Source organism: Hydra viridissima, unplaced genomic scaffold, assembly GCF_058129835.1.
Source record: "Hydra viridissima isolate aposymbiotic clone 2 unplaced genomic scaffold, HvirCarnegie_v1 scaffold_3, whole genome shotgun sequence".
In the NCBI taxonomy this organism is placed as follows: Eukaryota; Metazoa; Cnidaria; class Hydrozoa; order Anthoathecata; family Hydridae; genus Hydra; species Hydra viridissima.
The window spans coordinates 11,464,303-11,482,464 of NW_028324302.1; the positions used below are offsets into that span (position 1 = coordinate 11,464,303).

The following is an 18,162-nucleotide window of genomic DNA, read 5'->3' on the forward strand; positions in this document are numbered from 1 at the left end:
TCCGTAAATGGGTTTGTTTTTAGTCCAAGGTCTTAAGTATAAACCAGAACCTGCAGCAGCGAGTTTTACTTCTTTTCCATTTTTGCTCATGTAAACAATTCCTCGTCCTGTGATTTTATCAACCATAGCTGAACCTGCAGAAGATCCAACACCTGCAAGCAGCCCAGTAGCAAGAGCAGGAACAACTCGTGTGGCGAGAGTGCATCCAATCATTCCTAATAAAGGTAAAAGAGCTCCAATGAAACCTCCTTCCACTTTAGAGTTGTATACAATTTGTCTTTTGCTAAGTTTAAGAGTGACACCTTATCAATTGCTGTATACTTTTTTAATTTTGTTCAATTGCGAGTTTGTGACAGCGAGAACATGCTCACCATTTAAGTCTTGATGAGTGAGTTTAATGCTAGCATCAGTTTTATCATGCATTGCTTTTTTAATTTTATCAGCTTGTCCCTGTGAGATGCTGAGTTTGATGTTTTGATAATTGCTCATTTTTTAAAGAAAAGAAAAAAATTTTTTATCGATCAACAGCACTATATATAAATCTTGCAGCACAGAAGAAATTCGTTTTCTAACATGAAATCAAATAATGATGTCTTCTCCTTTAAAGTCGATTAAATCTCCATGTTGATCAGTAAGTTGCGTTTCCATTTTTGAAATTTTGCTAACAACAATGGGTAGATAGATGAGATGAAAAAGTTTTTCACTAACTTTGTATCCAGTAGGAGCATCAGGGTAGAAGGAATAAATATCATTGGTTGATTTTCCATCTTAATAGGATGAACCTATAATATCGTTGGTAACTCTAATGACGGTTCTTCAATTCTTACAATGCTTTCAGATTCGTAGTAGTCAATAACGCTGGTGACTTTATTAGGGTCAACAGGATCTTCTTTTTTCTCAACATAAGTGTATTCTTTTTTATCAAAACCGAGAAGTGAGGCTAACCTGTTGTTTACGTTAAAGTCGACCCAATAATGAGTGTTTGTTCCAGATTTTCAAAAAGTGAGAGTAGACCTTGAAGTAGTATCACTTGTTCCAAGAATGACTCCATCTGCTCTGTATAAAGTTCCAGTTTGCTTTTTTATTTCTTTTTGCAAGTAATCGTTGATTTCGTTAATTTTGTAAGCGCCTTCTTCGATGTAGATGGTGTAACTGGTTGATCCTAGGTTAGGGCTATATCTGAAGACGTTATTTTTCGAGGTGATGTTAGGATAGCTGCGATACGCTCGAGCCCAACTAAGGCCATTTCATACTTTTTTTCGGTTCCAAGTTCGATAGGAACGTCAAAATAGGTTCTAATAACGCTACTGTCTCCGGTAGAAGCTTCTTTTTTAGATTTAACAATGAAATAAAATCCGGACATGTTTTTTATACGTTTGGAAAATAAAAATCGCTAAACCCGCTTCGGTATTTTCCCTAGTTCTTTTTAGAAAACAAATCAATGACAGCAAACCCATGAGGTTGAGACCAGCAGTACTTGCAGAACATTTTAAATTCTTCTTTATTCATGTCAACAGCAGCATGGTTTATGTAGAGGTGATCGACGTTTTTTGGTCTTGAGGAAAGAGACAAATAAAATTAGCATTTTCTCTGATGGTTTGTCTAGGGAGCATGAAATAGTTTTGAGCGAGATAAAAGTAGTCCACGTTTGAGTGTCTTCCTCGGATGTAATATTTTTCGCATTTGTTTTGCTTGGTGAGTTGCAAGTCGTCAAAGATCATTAAATTGTTTTTGGTAGAGTCTAAGGATTCGGGTTCAGGAACGTCTTCTTCAGTTTCAAAGAATTGACATCAATGTCTGTTTTTCCTTTCCAATTTTTAGAAATTTCTTCAATGATGCATTCAGGACTGGAGTTTAACTCTTCAATTTTGTTTTGAATGTTGAAAAGTTCGAGGATGATTTCTTTAGGTAATTTTTTTTCGAAGGACCTTTTGAGTATTTTGTATTCAGGTTGAAAGAGATTTTCCAAACACTTGCAATCGGTTGTAATCGAGCCATCCCGGTCTACCCAGTAAACACGCTTTAGTTGGTCCAACTGACGGGCCAGTATTGGCTATAGTTGGCATTTCTTGCCAACCATTAACCGACTGTGTACCGCGTGTATTTGAATCGTAAAAGTTTCCCGTAAGTTTTATAAACGTATTTTAATAATTAGTCGCATGGTCTAAGTGAATTTATTTTTATGATGACACCATTGTTGTATGTATGTATGTATGTATGTATGTATGTATGTATGTATGTATGTATGTATGTATGTATGTATGTATGTATGTATGTATGTATGTATGTATGTATGTATGTATGTATGTATGTATGAATGTATGTAGGGGAGAACCTTAATGAATGGGACAGTTTTCGTCAAATGCATTTTTTGAGGTTGATAAATTTGTTAAAAAATTACTTTGAAAATAGTTTGATAACTATTAACTCTCGTACTATGATAAACAAAAACAAAGAAATTGATTCCGCATATGGGTATTGGTAAAAAGAGAGTTTTATTGGACCATGGCATTTGTCCCATTCATTAAGAACTACTCATTGAATGGGACAAAAAAAATTATTGAATGGGACAAATCTAAAAAATTAATAAAAGAAGAGAGGTCTTAAGTAAGTTTCAAGGCAGTCAAGCAGTAAGAGTAGTTTCTACAATTAGGGAACCCGAAAAAGCTATAAATATAGCAGAATGTCTGCAAATATTGACAAATCTAAAATAATTTTATTAAAAAATATGTATATTAAAAATAAATTAAAAACACGAATAATTGTTTTTAGTAAAACAAAAAGCGTTGTTTAAATGCTTGGATATAATACCCAGTAATGACACAGCATCCCTATGCTAAATTATAAATTAGAAATAAATAAACAACTTTATACCATATAAAGTATCTAGTTTACTTTCAAAAAACTCAATAACAAAGTATCTTATTAGATATCTAAAAAATTCATTTTATTTATGTTTAACCAAAATACAAAAATCAACAATTATTGTTTGTTGCAAAGTACATGAAATAAAAACCAATAGATCAAAGAAAGTGTAGAAGATATTAACAGTCAAATTCACATAGTTCGCATTCATAATAACGCTTCTTGCTGTTATTATTACAACTAGCAATAAGCAACCCGTAAAACGGGTTATGGTCGGTCTGTTAATTTATAGTGGCTGTATTCCACTATTTAAAGTTGCGAAACCATAACTAATACCCTTTTAGAAAAACGCCTTCAAATTTAAAAAATTAAACCATCTGTAAAGTTAAAATAAAAAGTATGCGGAGGTAAAATAATTTACCAATTATTTAATATTGAGTAATTTACCATTGACATAGGTCATATCAGTGTTAGGCAGAACCATTTTCCTCGATATTACTAAGTTCAACGCAATACGTTTTTAGTTACTGACTCAAAATAATAACACTTCATAATGCTTTAAATTGACGAAAAAGTGAAGCTAAATTCTTGTGATATTTTTTATAACATGAACTTTAATTTATAAGATTAATATAAAGCGAACGTTAATTATACATGAATTATTAACTTTTTGGTATCCCCTTGATACATGTTTCTTTAAAAAAGGAAACTGTCTTTAAAACGTTAAGTTCTCTTCAATATTTTGACACTAATAAAGGACCTCCCTTCCCCGTTTTTGCCGTTTTACCTTAATGGTGGTCAGGAGAATATTTTTATTAAGAGTAGTCAAGTTTTTGATGAAGACCTTTTACCAGAATACCGAAATGTAAAACAATGATTTATGTGTATAAGAATTTTTTCTTTTTAATATTTATAAGAATTTAACATATATAAGAATTTTTTCTTTCCTCAAAAGTGTTGCAAATGCAAACTAAGCTAATTAATTAGTTAAAAACCTTATAAAATTTAAGTAACTCGATATTTGAAAAATGCGCTAAACTACAATATTAACCACCAAATTACATACAGCAAATTATTAGGCTTAAAATAGAGAAAACTTTAAAAAAAATTGAACTAATTGCATACATTTATATCATTTTAACTGACCAAAATTTACAATAAAAGGTAATCAGGTTTCTTTTTATAAATCGTATAAATGCGTCAATCGTAAATCCTAAAGAAAAATAAAAATGGAATTATGATACTGTAATTACAACAACAACAAAAAAAAAACAAAAATAAAACACCGCATAAAAACTGAAAATCGATGTACCTATTTATAGTAACCCATTTTGACATGGCAGTTAATATAAACATTTATCGAAAATGTAACAATAAAATCTGTTTTGAAGTACAAAAGGATTAACAATACTATATATGTATATAAAAAAAAAACCAATTTAAGATATAAATTGCATTTTTAAAATGTTGTCTTGGCTTTCAGTAAATAAATAAAAGCAGTAAGTTCCAATAATGAAACAACCTATTATTCATTTTTTACAATAGTCACCAACATGAAGGTGTCTATTAAAAATGAATACCAACACAAAACATCACAACAATAACACATAACAATAGAATATATACATCCTTGATCCTAAAATCCAGTGAAGATAACAAACCAAATTAAAATATGAAAGGCAAAATTAGAAAACCAATTTAAAGTTAACTATATTTATCTTTTTACTAAACATATAAATACATAAAAGTATATTTGTTTTTATGTTCAATATTAGTTATTCAATTACTTCAAATTTAGGACATGAAAACACCCTGGATTTAAAGATCAAGGTTGCATACTCTCATACACATTACGCTAAACATTAAGAGACATTATTATGTGTTTTGAGAATAATTAAAAAAGGCTACACAACACAACCTAGCTCCAAAGCAGTAACTCCGCCTGGCACTAAATGCTGCCAAGTCACAACTCTGCTATAAGTACATCGCTTGGCTGGCAAGGTTATCAATCTTGCTCAACATAATGCCAAATCACACCACTTTGAAAACATGGAAACAACATAATTTAAACATATATACAGCTATAAACAAATATAGTTTTATATAACACATTTGATTAATAATCTTTTCAATTTGATGAAGAGTAGCTTGTTCAGCTATTAGAAGTGGGACTGAGTGGTGAATGAAATCTTCCATCATAAAAAATTTGTATGTATTCCAGAGATGTAAAGGATTGTCAGGTTCACAAAAAGTCAAAATAATTGAAAACAACTGTCTAATTTTCTTTGGCATGTCTTAAAACCGCCTCAGAAAGAGTATTCTGCCATTCAGTATCATCTTGCAACAGACCTTTCAAATCACATGCTACACAAAACGTTTTAAGGACAATACCATTAACAGTATGCACATCCTCCCAAGATGTTGCTCCTTTTGCTTGCAAAAGTAACAGTCTAAGAAAAAACTATTCTCCAGTTGGATTAACTTTATACATTCTTACTATCACCTTATTACCACCCCTTTATCTAACCTTCCATTTACAATGTTTATCATCAAATATAAAGTGATAAGGAATGTCTACATACGAATAGCAATATGCTCTTTCATTTTCAGTATTTAACTTAAACCATGCCATTAGGTGCATATCACGCTAAGCTGCACGATCTAAAGCCATATGTTCTGCTCCTTCTCTAAAATACATTAATTGATTTTCAGGTAGATGTTTACCAAGTCACAGCACTTTAAAAACACAGAAAGAACATAATATAAACATATGTACAAACTATAAGCACAATAAATGTGTTTAAATATGTATATAAGGTTAAATATATACTAATACTAAAATAAATAAATACCTTATATACATATTTAAACACATTTTTAAAACAATTATGTAACACATATTAACACATACACAAACAGTAAAAAAACACTTTACATTATTATAAAAACACATTGATAAAACAACTATAAAGCACTTATTACCAAATACACATACATATCAAAAAAGCATATATGCAAACAATAAACGTGTGCAAACAAAAATTCTAAAAATGATGCAAGAAAATTTAAAAAGATACAAAATATATATTTACAAACAATTCACTTTACCTTCTTTTTTTTCTCATAAGAACTGTAATCTTCATAACAACATTTAACCTTTACATACAATAACATGTCACATGCATTGTCAGTGTTGGCACAAAATTTTAATTTTTTTTTTCTTAATTTTCTAAAAAAGAACAAAAATAGTTGATAGCATCACAGAAATTTCAAAGTAAAAATAACAATTTTATGGAAACAGCAATAGTATAACTTTAAATAACATCCATACCCCTATTTTCCTTCTAATATATAAAATAATAAAAATAAAACTGCTAAAAGAAAAACTAAAACAAACAAAATCTAAACGATTTAAAAAATTAAAATCCTTTCTACTTTAAGTCCTTTCTACTTTATCTAATAAAAGTTTTAATCCTTTCTACTTTACTGATAAAAATGTATATATAACTATTTCATATACTTACTTCAATTATAATATGATATATAATTGATTAAGATGATTCTTTATGTAATATATCTAAACTAATAATTAAATTCCAAAAGGAAAAAAGTTTTAACTCGCTCAAAAGATCTTTCTCCAATGGCCGCGTGCATTTGAAGAACGCGCTCTACCAAAGCCTAGTAACTAATTCAAAGCCTAGGAACTAATGACGAAACGACGTTGAACATTAAACATTAAACGTTAAACGTTAAACACAGTGCTCGAAGTGAGGCGGGATGGGGCGGGATGCCATCCCGTTACCTTTTTAAATTTTGAAGACCATCCCAACTCTTTTTTTTATGCATATTTTGGGGTGGGATGCCATCCCGGTACATAATAAATTAATGGAAATTTTATTTTATTTTCCTCCTATAAATAAACTTGTAAAAACAATTTTAAAGAATTTAAATGAACTAAAGTCTCAGCTCTTATTTAAAAATTTGCGGTAGAAATTTCAAAAACTAAATCGATAATTATAAAACATTGTGTCTTTTCTTTTGTATTTTAAATAAAAAGTTACCAAGCAACAAAAAGCGACATTGGTTTTTTTTTTTCGATAAAGTATCATTAGAGTTTTTTTTGGTGAAATAAAATATAGTACACAGTAGATTTACTCAACATTAAATGTTATGATTTAAAAAAAATTTACTTATTTTAAATATGGGTAAATGGCTAGCAAGCGGAAGGAAAAGAAAGTTAAGCAGTGATAGTTCTAAAAGTAATTTGGAAAATGACACTGAAATAAATAAAGAAGTGACAGATTTTTCGAGTATTGAAACTTGCTAATCCTTTCCTCAATGTGATGGTATTTTTTTTCAATTATTTAAAAATTGGTAAATACAAAAAAATAAGACTTGTTTAAAAATAAAATGTTTAAATATATCATTGTTTTTTGATTGCTTAATGACGTTTGATGTGAAACTCAACTCAATATTTTACGGTGACAGTCTCTTAAGAATATAACGGACCTCAAGTTGTTTTTTTAATATAGGTTTTTTACTATAGGGATACTCTAGGGATTTATAATTCCTTTATTTAATCTACACAAAATACGAAATCTATAATTTTAGGATAGGTGGGATGGTGATTAGAAAATATTAAAAACCATCCCGCTACCTTTTTTTTCCCACTTCGAGCACTGGTTAAACATTAAGCATTTCTGTAGGAATTATATTATGATTACCACATATCCACCATTGACAAGTAAAACACTGAATCCAAGCAGGCCCAAAAACCAAATATATGCAATATGCAAATATTTAAATACAAACATTAAATATATAATTAAAATACACACAGATATACACACACATATATAAGTATGTATATGTATAATACATATACATACATATAGTATATGATATACATACATATGTGTGTGTGTGAGTAGATATACATAAATGCATATAAATACAATAAATAACTACAAAGCAGGAATTATAAGTAAGTGTGTATATATATATATATATATATATATATATATATATATATATATATATATATATATATATATATATATATATATATGTATATATATATATAATATATATAATATATATATATCTAATGAGTAAATCTATTGCGGCGCACAGTGGAAAATTGTAGAGCAACAGCATATCATAAATGTTTTTTACTAATGTCGCTACTGTCATTATATTTCAATTTTATTTAATAGTTTAATAGTCAATCATTACTATAATGCAGGAATTTCACAAAATTTTATGTAAAAATAAAAGATTTGAAGCCCTATTGTTTATTACTTTTGCGGATGTTCATTTCAAACCTGTTCGCTTCATCACTTTAAAAGTGAATTTTCTATAAAACTTTCTAGGAATAAGTATAAAGTATTATACATTTTTGAAAGGCTCATGTTATGGAGATTTTAAGAAAATTATACATTTTTACTTATATGGTTCAGTTTAGGAGTAATTATTTGAACAATAAAATAAATGAAAAAAAAAATAATATTCTTCAAGTTCACTGAGACTTTTGGTAGTTACCCACGCTTCCCCACGCTTTACATTTAATGTAGTATTGTAGCCTAGGTGTTTATTAAAAACATGTATAAGAATGAGTTGCAGAAACGTGCGGTTTCCGAAATTATCGAGAAAAGAGTTATAAAAGTAAAAAAACAGAAAACCGCGTTTTTTATCGTGGTTTCAAATTTTGTTCATTTATAACAATAGCTTGGTATATGTTTTTTAATTTATTATCAATTTTTTATTGATACCATGGCATTCTTTTATTTTTGCACTCATTTTGTGGTGAATGTACACTGCCAATATATAAAGAGTTGAAACATTTATATCAGTATAAGAAACTCACAGTGGAAATTAAACCGACTCGTTTGACTATTGAATATTACTTAAGTTACTTTTGTGACTTGTTAAAATGACAACTTTTAAGTGTTTGAAATGTAAATTATTGCTTTCCTATATTGATGGAGGAATGACAGTTGAGGCACTGTCAACAATTTTAAAAGAAAATTATCAACTTTCTGAGGACAACTTGTGTTTCATCATTAGTGGTATTTAAAGGCACATTATTCCGTCTTTTAATAAACGATGGAGCATATCTTTAATACATATCTTCAGGCGTTGCATTTAATAGGAGAAGAAGCAGAAGCAAAACTTGTGGAATCATTAAGGATTGCTGATAAAGACAAAAAAAAATTAACATCGAGTTTTATGGAAAACGCAAGCCAGAAAAATATGCTAACTGATGAAGAAGCACTCAGCGTGTTTATTGATTTAGATTTAACAAAAGCACAATATTTGTATATGAGGAAGGTGACAAATGAACGAAACTGTTCCATATTCCCACCATATTGTAAAATTCAAGAAATAAAACAGACCTGCTATCCACCATCTTCTGCAATAGAAATTACAAACACACATGCGAGAATTCTGGAACTGCAAGATTTATTGGATCACACTGTAGCTAGAATTTTGACCATAGATTCTCTGTACAGTATTGAATTCAAGCATTTACTTTCATATAGTAAATGGGGCTGTGATGGTTCCTCTGGCCAAAGCCGTTACAAGCAGAAACTTCCAGAGGAATCTGAACTTATTTCTTATGCAAATTTGTTTACTAGTTCTTTGGTGCCTATCAAACTAATTGATAAAGTAACTGGCGCAGTTGTTTGGCAAAATCCGGCACCTTCATATGTTCGTTTTTGTCGACCTATATGCATTGAATTTTGCAAAGAGACTTCCAAGAAAACTAAAGCCATTGTAGATGAAGTAAAGAGCCAAATAAACTCTTTGCGTGAAATGTGCAAGAACTTGATGAAGATACTCTGCAGCTTTTGAAAGTCAACGAACTGATTTCAGGAACTGAAAGTCCCTATGTAGTTATGATATAGTACCTTTAAGGTGGTACCAGGGTAAAAAACGGCTATTTTTGATAAAATTTTGAAAAATACCAAAATTAATGTTTTGAATTCTTAAATCTACCTATTTCAATATGCGTTTTGCAAAAAGTCAAAAATCTTCTTAATTTTAATCAAATTTGGCCTTTTTTTAAAGAGCAGTTTGGTTCTTGCTTCATAACAACGACCTTAGAAACGCTTTTTATTTCGCTAAATCTCAATTTTTCAGAAAAAATAACTTTTCATAGAAAATAGATAATGGGCTGAAATTTTGCAGATTTAAAGATGAACATATTACGAATGTTGTCTATGAAGCAAATTTTTGTTATTTTTTATTTAAAACTCATTTTTATCATGCTTTTGTCTCAAACTTCACTTAATTTTATATCTTAAAGTTCGAATGTCAACCTGGTAAAATTAAAAATGTTTTAAAAAATTCTGTTTCATAGACAACATTCTAAATACATTAAAGAATTCATGTTCAAATTTTCAAGCAGTTTTGACTCTTTTTGAGTTAGTTATATTAGATGAAAGAATAAGAAGGTTTGGGGGTAAAATAACACTAATTATGCGCATAATTAATGACGTTATCACTAAAAAATTTTTATTTGGCTACTGTTTTATATATTTTTTTTGTTCATTAATAGAAAAGAGCTAAAGTCTATTAATAGTTTTCAATTTCTTGTTAAAAAGTTACCTTTACCCTGGTACCACCTTAATATACCTATACATTATTTCATAAAAACAACTATTTAAAAATTGTTATTAAGAAACTGTCTTAAATATTTCTATAATTAGTAGGTAAGCACTTTATGTATTTTTCGTAGTTTTTAATAATTTTAAGGTATTTTCATATATTTGTAAAGCATTGTGTTAAAGTGTAAATTAACTAACTGCCAATTTTGAAGTTTTTGATTTTTATTTATTTATTTTTAATATTGTATTACAAAAAATTCTTATAAAGAGTATTTCACAAGAAGCGTCATATACTACTTTACATTTGTGCAAAATTTCAAATCTCTATTTTTAGTAACAAAAAAGTTATCGATTTTTGGTCCGAAACACACCTTTATTTTCCACTGTGCGGCGGTATATACCGCCACCTTAAGCTGGGAAATTTGCTAGAGTGGCGGTAATTTTCTAAGATGAGGCAAGCGACTTTAAACGAGACAAGGCTCAGTGAAACTCAACTCAACCTTTTTTAAAAAATGGACTCATATAAAGGCCAATCGTTTCAAACAGCAACTGAAGCTCAAGCATTCATTACCCAATTTTCAAAAGATCATTGGCATCCTTTGCGCCAAAGGAATAATGTGACAGTTTCGTCATATAACAAGAAAGTGAGTGTGTCACATTTTATGTAAGGCGAAGTGGGGTACTGTTGACGAATCTTTAGAAAATAATTTTGTTATTTTACTGTGACTAACTAAATTTGGTATGCAATATTTCTACGTGTTTCCCGATGATATTGCCGCCATGATACTGATTAAGAATGTAGTTAGTTAACTAATACTATTGATGGATAATTAATTTTGTTATTTGGGTTATAGTAACACCACTTGGCTGGCTAGAATTAAAACTTAGCAGTAGGCCCCGTCTCCATAAAACGAGTCATTGTTGATTAGGGTATCTAGAAATAAATGATAATGTAATAAAAGGGTTCCATTAACCATGCACAATAACCATACATGCACCTGTACATATTACAGTCAAATTTTTTGTTTTAAATAGGTAAAGTTTATATTGTGGTGTCATTAAAGTAGTATAACATCCTCTATAAAGAAGAGTAAAAACAGCTAAGTAAACAGGTAAAACCTGTTTTAAAATTTCTACAGACAATAATGATCCAAAGTTTGCTTTAACTGCGAGAAGAAACAAAAAAGTATAGGAAAAATTCAAAGAAAAAGGAGCGTAATTAAGCGTAATCAAAATTGAACAAGCACACATGGCTGCAGTTTTAAACAATAATTAAACAATTGTTTTCCAACTGTGTGACAACAAGGAGGAAAAAATGATCACAGATAATGCATCAAAGCTTAAAGGTACTAATATTTTTATTAATGAAGATTATTTAATACTACTAGGAAAACTTTAAAAGGGTCATTCTTAAGTGAAATTTCATCAACAAAATGGTTTTTATGCTCTAGTTATGTATAACAAACAAATTTTCCTTGAATTCCAACAAAAAAATTCTAATAGCATGCAAAATTTAATGTCTCTAGACTAATAACTCTGTAATGTATTTATAGTTAAATATTTATTCTCATATATATAAACTCTGATTATTAAGGGGAACATTCAAGGAATTGTACATGCATCAACTGAGGCCACCAAATTTAGATCTTAAAGCTTGGCTATTTAATGGCACTCTAATAAAGGTTTGTGCTCTTTAAAGCAATGACATTAATGCAAAGGTTTTAAGAGTTTGTTTCTTTTTGTAAACAGTTATATCTTTCTCAAATTTAGTAGGCTCTAAGAGAGTCCAGTTAACCTTTTGTACTAAAACTTTGTTGATTAGCATATTCAATGACGATAGATAAGAATCAAGGTAAAATGTTTATCTTAAAACATGTTTAAGAACAAGATTATTTTTTAGTTTGCTTAAATAAACATTTAACAAGTTGTATGGTAGGTGGAAAATGTTATATAACTTTTTTATTTAGATCAGAGTGTAAAAACATCAAAACAAAGAAGATTTACCCTTATGAAGATTTGTATTCAAAATGTTCATAATGGTAGTTTTTCATGCTAAAAAGAGCTAATAAGTAAGATGTTTTTTTAAATATTATTCTTAATCTTTTTTTAATCTCATTTATAATTGTTTCATCTTTTATTTTATCTAGTTATGTTAAGAGCTTATGTTACAAAGTTTGTTTTTGTGAAAAGACTTCAATGATATAATAATTTCAATATATGTTGTGTGTACTTTTTATTAAATTCTCTTTTTTTACATCAACCATTATTTTGTTTTAGTTGCTACTGTTAAAATATGGTTTTAATTTAGTAAATTTCAGTATTTGAAACCTTCCATAATTAACCATTAGCTAACAGACAGTGAAATTTAATTCAATACAAAAAGGCATGAACAGCTTTATTTTCTGGTAACATTTTAAAACAGGTTTTAACCATTTAACTTTTTTACCCTTCTTTAGAGGTATTATACTATTTCTATGATGCCCCACAATATGAAACTTACCTATTTAAAAAAAAGTAATTTGATTGTAGTACATACAGGTGCATGTTATGGTTATTGTGTATGGTTAATGGGACCCTTTTTATTATGTTATGTATTTCTTGATATCCTATTCAACAATGACCCCTTTTATGGGGTGCCTACTGATTATTATTGAGCATAACTTCTTAGCGTTTGAGCAACATGCAGTTTATGTGCAAACAATGTGCTTAATAGATTGAATACTTCTCAGCATATTGTTGTTACATAAACTGTTGTTATAAAAATGAAATTTTTCTGTTTATATGTTAATATATATTTATATGTTTAGCATATATCTATAGAGAGAGACTTAGTTACATATATTTATATAGTATTTGTAAAATATTTTATATAAAGTATAGCATTAATATAGATATCAGTGGTTAAAATACTAACTTGTTTCTATTGTTTTCTTTACATAGCACATAATACTAATATTTTAAAGCAATAGAGTTGCTAGTCTGTGACCAGCTATTAATCTGATGCTAACAACTCGCTGTCATTGCCACATCAGTAATACAAGTTTTTGTAATTTTATGTTTTAAATTATTTATCAGCTGTGATGCATTTCACTGTAAAAGAACAAGTTCTAAAGAGATACTTTGTACGTTGTTTTTAAAATTTCTTTAAGCTGAACCAGTATTTTAATCTAAATGTAATGTATATAATTTTCTCACTGCAAAAATTAATAAAAAGTTATTTTAATATTTAAAAAGTTTTTTATTTAATATTTTAATGTATGTTTTATAAATTTAGATATTGCTGGAAAGATCATGTGATGCTAATAAAGCATTGTTTAACGAGTTATCATACAGTATACATGTCAGGGAGCTAAAAGCTAATCAACATTAATTGTCTATTAATTTTTTATCCCTTGACATGTCATTCTGAAATTTGGAATGGAAGTTTTGATCATTAGTTACTTCAAAGCGATTACAGTTGTGTTTAAATCTGATTCAGTTTGGCTATTCAAGACAACAAAATCATGCTAAATTTTAATGATAATTGGGTAATTATGAACTCTTTACAAATTTGCTAATTTTTCTTTTTTGATTACTTCTCCATAATAAATTTAATGTACTATTGTTACTTAATTTTAATTAGTTCTTTCAATTGATAAATACATTTGAGGAGCCCATCTGCATAACACAAAACTATGAATAAAAGTATTTTAAATTTCCATTTCCACATCAATTCAATTGGAGTTATTTCCATTTCCACATTACATATATTGAAATCTATTAGACCTATTAAAAGACTCTTAGTCCTAGAAAATAGATAGAGAAAATATCGATTTCAGTTGGTGCGCAACTATATGAAAGTCAGTTTTTCGTTAGTTTCTCAAAGTCAGTTTACTCAGATTTGAGGCGTTTTGCAAATGGGCTCCTAATCTAGTATTACCATATTTTTTTACCTAATTTAGTATTACCATATGCATTAGCATATTAACAAGTTCATTTTACAATACTTTAGCCAATTGGAAGCCTCCGTATTTGCTAGTTCGAGATTAAACCTGAAGTGAGCTAAATCTACCTTTCTTACTCACCAAGAATAAAAACCAAAAAGGTTGATTTTTCTCACTCAACTGTTAGTTCAAAGTCAAGCCTATTTTTTGCGGGCAACACTCGATTAGTATTCATGTTAACCAACCCTTTTTTTTTTTGTTTATTGCCGATTCATTTTACAGACGCAATGCAGATAGAGCAAGTTTGATTATTTTACCCTCCTAAGTCAATGAGTTGTTGAAAAGTGAGACTACTGACAAAGATTTTAATATTGTCTTTAGTTAAAACCATATTAGTTTTAATTATGATTGTAATATTGTTTTTAGTTGAATTTGAGTTTCCAGGACAGGATTAAGAGCTTGTAAATTACAGAAGCTATAAAAGTTATACAATTATTCATTACATATATATATATATATATATATATATATATATATATATATATATATATATATATATATATATATATATATACACACATTTTTTGTAGAACTTAATTGTGCGTCTTTATTGTGTATTTTCTTTACTTTAAACTGCTGTGCACCTCAACAAAGCCATAAAATCGACTAATACTGACATTGAAGACATTATAAAACAATGGTTAAGGTATCCATGCGATCGTGATGGCGGTAGGAAGGGGGGAAACATAAATAAACAAAGGAAAATAATCCATGATGAACATCAAAACGATGAATTTTATGAGAGGAGTGATATTTAATTTGTATTCTTCTTTTGAATAATAGAATCTTTACCATGTTAAATTCTGGGTTCTTTTTGTATTCTTGTTAGAAAATTTGCCATTGTTCGAAGGTCTTTAAGTTCTACAAATGTTTTATAAGTATCTATTTAAGAATTAAGAATCTATTTAAAAGACAAAATTTGGCCCTTTTTTTTTATGTTGATAAAACGTTGTGTTAACATAAAATATAACGTTGAATCAACGTAAAATATAACATTGCACCAACGTAAAATATTACACTTCGCCAACAAAAATTCAACGTTGCACCAACGTTGGTTTGTTGTTGTTGGCGACGTCACTTATGTAACCAAAATGATATAAAAACAACGTTGGCAACCGACATTTTGCCAACGTAAACTCGCAACATTGTTTTAACGTTTTATTTACGTATGTGTGCTAGCTGGGGACATCATCTACAACAGGGGTGGCCACAATAAGGCCCGCGGGCCAACTCCGGCCCTCAGCAACCTTTTATCCGGCCCGTCAGTTAATTGTAAAGATAATAAAAAAAACTATAAACATATAATATTAATAAATTATATAATATTTAAATTTATAAACTAATAAATTTGTAAAAAAAACAATCGCTTTAAATAATTAAAAATATATTTAAAAAATCCTGCCGGCAATTAATCGCAGGATTAATTTCCGGCACTTCTGGCAATTACCATTTCGATGGCTCCGCGCAAAATCGGACTATCTGCAATCTCCGCGTAAAACAAAATTGGACTATCTGCATTTTCCGCCAGCTTTATTTTTGAACTATCTGCATTCTCCGGGCGTTCAAAGTTTTTATTGCATGAAATTATGCGCCTTGTCAAAATGTGATTTCACTACAAATGGCAGATCTCATGAAATAAGTTGTTAATAAGAAGACAGTAATTGCATTATTTTCCATCTATTCCTGAGATATAAATCTGTTTAAGTTTTAACACAAAGTTTCACTTGCCACATTTGATTTTGTTTAGAAGTAATTATTTTAAATAGTTATGGCATATGGTATGTTAATGCAAATGAAAAATTTACAATATTTTTAGAACATCATTTTAGCAGCTAAAATAAGAACAGTCTGCATCTACTTTAATCTCAAGTCTGAACTTAGTAAGCGTATACACATCATGAATTGATCAAAGTGTAGCTGATCGCAAAACCAATTTTATGTATTCAAATTTAATTTGAAATTAAAATGCTGCTGGATTAAGAAAACGTTTTACAGTTTTACGAGGCTTATTCGAAACATTGTTTGGTGTTTTTCAAGTTTGTCTATTTTCAACAGAAAAAAAAGAAAGTAGTGTTACTGTGTTATCTATATTATATAGGTATACTATATATAGCATATAGCAGTCAGTCATATTTTGGTTAAATGTGAAAATAACAAGTTGGTTTGCAGTATTGAGTATTTTAAAAAGTATTTTAAATGAAAGTATTTAAAATACTATTTAAAATACTTTTGTATTATTTTTATTTTTATTTGAAATGCTTTTATTCATTAGTATTTTCAATTTTATTTCAAATACTTTTCAAGGCTATTTTTTATTTTGTTTAAAACACAAAATACAAAATACTTTTCCACCAACAGCAAATTAATTAAAAACTTGGTTTCCATAAGTGTAATATTAAGACGACTACATTCTATATGTTATGTATTTCATCCTGATGTTCATTCGCTTTTACAATTTAAATATCATTTCTTAATTCATTGTGCGCAATGAATTATGCACAAAGAGCCATATATAGTCATTGAACTACATATTCATTGTGCACAATGAATTACACAATGACGCAACTACAAAAAGTTCTTTGGCTGGATTGAGCTGCCTCGGACCACCCTTGGTAATGGTAATTTGTTATTTAATTACTATATTAGAGGGAACCAATCTACCAAAAATTCAAAATGGCGGAAGAGAGGGAAACGACTGAAATTGTAGAAAATGAAAATGCTGAGAGTGAACAAGCCGTCCCTGCCATACTTGATGGAAAATTTTTCAAAATTATATCTAAAAGTAAAACTACAGGGGATGTTAAAACTATTGCACAGTGTATGTTATGTGTTGGCAAAAAAACCTACAGTGGTTCACTGAAAGCAACTTCTAATTTTACTCAACATCTTCAGGTATGTATATAACTACAAAAACACTATATTATATTGCGCACTAAACAGTAAAAACGATAAACACATAAAGCAACACAGACAAACGCTAATGCTATAACATAACACAAATAAATGCAATAATCTCGGTTGATTGACTGTTGTTGTTGTTGTTGCAGAATGCTCATGGCAAAAAGCGAATCGAGGAATACAAGCAGCACAAGGTTTAAGTTGCAAAACAGCGTAAGCGCTCGGTAGCTGAGATGGAATCTGGAGTTGGAGGTGGACCTTCTGTCGAATCTGGTCCTGCTTCTAAGAAGTTGAAACAAATACATATTATGCCTCGAAATCAAACATCCATTTCACAGGATGAAGTTGACAAGCTTATTGCTGACTACGTTGTGAAGGAAATGCGCCCCTTGATCACAGTGGAAAAGCCGGCGTTTTAAAATTTGATCCACGGACTCAATCGCAATGTCAGTATCGCAAAACATTAGGCAAGCGATTAAACGCCCGTTTGCAAAAAATGCGTGATGATAAAAGAACAGTCTTCAGTAAAGTACCATTTGTTTGTACAACAGCTGACATTTGGTCAGTGAACCAAAAGAGCTACTTAGGAATGACAGCTCACTATATTGATATTAGTACTGAATGCTCAGTATCACGCATATCTGTTGCTCTTTCCTGTCAATGTTTTTTTGGAAGTCATACTTACGACTCAGTGGCTGCAATGATCTCAAAAATTCATAATGATTATGGGTTACACGTGGAAAAAATTACAGCAACAGTAACAGATAATGCCTCTAACTTCAGCAAAGCCTTCCGAGAATATTTTG

General features: G+C 29.4%; 2 long non-coding RNA genes across 5 annotated transcripts; one reads left to right on the forward strand and one right to left on the reverse strand.

Moving 5' to 3' along the window:
- Positions 1 to 3,982: 3,982 nt before the first annotated feature.
- Positions 3,983 to 6,587, reverse strand: LOC149891001 (uncharacterized). 4 transcript variants are annotated; one of them, XR_016451309.1, is made up of 4 exons: positions 6,390 to 6,587; positions 5,974 to 6,094; positions 4,178 to 5,552; positions 3,983 to 4,078 (listed from the first exon to the last, which is right to left on the reverse strand). It is a non-coding gene; the product is annotated as an uncharacterized LOC149891001 (long non-coding RNA). The 4 variants fall into 4 exon arrangements; XR_016451310.1 differs by having other exon boundaries at positions 5,448 to 5,552; positions 6,390 to 6,542; XR_016451311.1 differs by having other exon boundaries at positions 3,983 to 5,601; positions 6,390 to 6,543.
- A 10,358-nt stretch (positions 6,588 to 16,945) lies between these two features.
- Positions 16,946 to 17,762, forward strand: LOC149891002 (uncharacterized). Its single transcript, XR_016450387.1, has 2 exons — positions 16,946 to 17,350; positions 17,506 to 17,762. It is a non-coding gene; the product is annotated as an uncharacterized LOC149891002 (long non-coding RNA).
- Positions 17,763 to 18,162: the final 400 nt, after the last annotated feature.